This window comes from Humulus lupulus, chromosome 2, assembly GCF_963169125.1.
Source record: "Humulus lupulus chromosome 2, drHumLupu1.1, whole genome shotgun sequence".
Lineage (NCBI taxonomy): Eukaryota > Viridiplantae > Streptophyta > Magnoliopsida > Rosales > Cannabaceae > Humulus > Humulus lupulus.
Window position 1 is genome coordinate 197,150,733 of NC_084794.1, and position 3,587 is coordinate 197,154,319.

General features: G+C 27.8%; 1 long non-coding RNA gene across 1 annotated transcript; it reads left to right on the forward strand.

Annotated features, from left to right (window-relative positions):
- Window positions 1-734: 734 nt before the first annotated feature.
- Window positions 735-3,306, forward strand: LOC133816482 (uncharacterized). Its single transcript, XR_009885280.1, has 3 exons — window positions 735-869; window positions 993-1,045; window positions 3,106-3,306. It is a non-coding gene; the product is annotated as an uncharacterized LOC133816482 (long non-coding RNA).
- Window positions 3,307-3,587: the final 281 nt, after the last annotated feature.

Sequence of the window (3,587 nt, forward strand, 5' to 3'; positions counted from 1 at the left end):
TAAAAAAAATTAAAAGTAAGAAAAAACTGTTTTCAAAATTAAGCAAAAATTAATTAAAGTTTTAAAAAATAAAAAATAGAAATAAGTTTACCGAACATATTTTTACGTTTTGTTGTTACATTTCTATTCAAATAAACATAAAACTGTTTATTTCTATGTTACCGAACAAGCCCTAAATTTTGTGCTTTAATTTATTTAATTGTTAAGTGTTGTGAATTATTTTATTTGTTTGTTTAAATTAATTGTTAAAATTGTTTGGTATAATTTTTGCAAATTTAATTATTAATTGTTATTTATTTATTTTTTTTAAATGTGAATTATTGAGTTTTGGTTGAATGCACTAAGATGCATGGTAGGTAGTGATGCACACTAGTTATTGAGTGTGTACATGTGCATGGTTGCATGGTACACATGTGTAGAATTTTCTACACACTTTATTTTTTCTTTTTATTAGATTTATTTAGATTAATTAATTAAAAAAATAAAATAAGGAATAGGAAGAGAAGTGGCCTGGGAAGCATAGTGGGAAAGCTAAGGAAGAGTTTCCTATTTTATGTAGATAGTGATAATGCAAAATTGATGATAGCCAAATAAATTGATATTTTTCCTTCTTTTAGATTAATTGAAAAATCATTTTATTTAGTAAATTATAATAAAAAAAATTAATGGGAAATTAGGAATAGGAAACTTACCCATTTATTTTATTAGGCTATTATTTTCATAGGTTAGATTAAAGGGAAGAGAAAAAGAAAAGTGGTCATTTTTGCTTGGAGGTGTCGTCGGCCTAGAGAGAAGGAGAGAGAGAGAGAGAGAGGCAAGTTCTAGAGAGAGAAGGAGAAAAAGAAGAAGAAGAATGGATCAATCCTAGGGTATGCCTCTTGTTTATGTTTTATGATTTTTTTTTTCTTTTAATTCTAGTATTTTGATTGGAGTATTTTGTAATTGTTGGTGTTCTTCTTCTTCTCCATATGGATTTAAAAAAAAAACCCCAGGGTTTGAGCAAGGAGGTGGTTCTAGTTTGGGTTCTTGATTTCTATCAAGAGAGGTATTGGATTTCCTCCCTCAATCTATTGGTTACTGTTATTTTATGTTGTTATTTTGGAGAGATCATGACTGAAAGTGGGTTTGTGTTTTGGGTAGGATATTATGTTTGCGTTGATTGATATTGAAGGATGTTTTCAAAGAAATCTTGTTTTGAAATAAAGCTAATGTTTTGTTTATTTTCGGTCTTGATGAATGTGTTGCATTATGGTTATGATGGCTTGATGAGAAGCATGTTAGGTGGTTATATATTTTTGGATGCAAGAGCATGAATCTCATATAGATCTCACCCAAAGCATGTGTAGATAATACTTGTGAAGTTTTGCTTATGTTTCTTTTGATGTTTTTCTATGATTTTGGTCATGTTATTTGGGAAATAGGAACATGTTAGGTTTAATGTGAAGGCATATATAGATATTGGTTTTTTATGCTATTGATGCATGTTTGTCATTATTATTTTATTTGATGGCATGCAGATACTCGTTAGAAATATAATAGGGTGTTTGTAAGATTTTAAATGAGTATATGTTAGTTGTTTTCTTTTGAATTATTTGAATGATAGAAGCATGCTAGGGTTTGTGTTTAATTATGTTAATTAAACATGCATGATTAATATTTGAATTTGGTAAAACATGATGAAAGTGATGAATATTATGATTTGAAGTACTTGCTGATTTTGTGTATAAATGATGTCAACATGATGAGAATAATATTTTTGAATGCTTAGATAAATTTTACAAGTGCTATGATGTATTAAGAAATTAAATGGAAAATTTTAAGATGTCTTGAAATGATATTTTGCTCAAATGACTACCTACAGATTTTTTTTTATATTTTTGAGAAAAATATGAAATTTTAAAAATAAAAATAGTGAATTTGAGGAAATAATTAGTTGGTGGAATTTTAGTAAAAATGTGAAATTTATTTTTAAATAAAAAGAATTTGATGTGTATGTTGAAATAAATTAATACCATAAACTATGAAAATATTAAAAGTGGTATTTTAGTATAACTATGAGTGTTCATTTTATAGTTATGATTTTTCTTTATTTTAATTAAGAAAAATGTTGAATTTAATTTACTTGTGATTTTAAAATAAATTAAATAGTGGCTGAAAGTTTATTAGAATATTTTAAAAATAATTATTGGATTATCACTTATGAATTTATTCTGTTTAAAAATTGAGTCTTGAAAATAATACAAGTGAGATATATGTTTTTCCACACCTAAAAATTTTATTTTCTCACATCAAGTTTATAATTATGATAATTCGAATAATATTTTTTAAGGAAACATAATAATTAAAAATATTTTAAATAATGTCAAGCCTTTGTTATTTCTATGTAATTTTAAATAATAAATGGATTTATTATATTTTTAAATGGCTAAATAAATTATTTTTATGAAATAAAAATGATATTTTAAGAGGTTTAATCAACTTAGTGATTTTAAAGAGATAAGTAATGGTAATAAAAGCATGTTATTAATTCATTATTTTTAAAACGATAGAAATAAGCACGTAGGAATTATCGTTTTTAACGCCGCTTTTTAGCAACGTTCCCACATATGCATGTCGCATGCAATTTCACTTTCACGTTAAAAAATGTGTCTAATATTTAACTATACGATTTTTATTTAAAAAACACGCATGTAACATACATATAAGTTGCATTATTCTTTTGGTGATTTTATGTGTAAATGTGCCTATTTTGAGAATGATGAGTAGTTTTCACCATCTCATGCACACATGGGGTATATGAGTGGGCACAATAGAGTCTTATGTAATGCTAAAGGATGTTATTTTATTATGGTATAGCCTCATTGTGAAGTTTGTCGATTGTGCTTTGCTTGGACCTGAGGTAAAGAAGTTCGATAAAAACTTTAGTTGTTTATGCTGTGAATGGTAAGGTTGGCTTGTATGAATAATAAGGTTATGTATGATGATACTTTTGCGATATGAATTGTGAATTGCTAATGGTTGTTGATATGACTGGATTGTATGTCATTGAATGTTGTATGATATGTAAATGGTTGTTAACGTGATGAACGTGACACAACAATAAAGGGTTACTAAGGATGTGAGGACGTAATCCGAGTTACTAAGGATATGAAGATGTAACTCATAAGGCGGACGCGCTGAGGTTATTCAAGGACTAGAGATCCTGTTTACCTCAAGATGTGACATGGACAAGTTAGCAGGCCATGTTCACAAAGATACGATGTTATGTTTATGATGACTATGTTTATTAAGATGTTTATGTTATAATGTTATGATGATGGTGACCATGTATATGATGCTTATGATATAATGATTATGTTTATGTTTATGATGATGATAGTTACGATAATGATGCTATGATGTATGACAATGTATGAGTATAAATATGTTTTGTCGTGTTTTACTTGTGTGTTAATTGTACTTCTTTACTGGGCTTTTAGCTCACCTCCTTACTTTCTCTTCTACGTAGCAAATAGGTTTTCTCTTTGGCACGCGTGGTGATGTAGGGAGTTCTATCGTTAGGGTGTGTATGGCGTGGGGCATCCTAT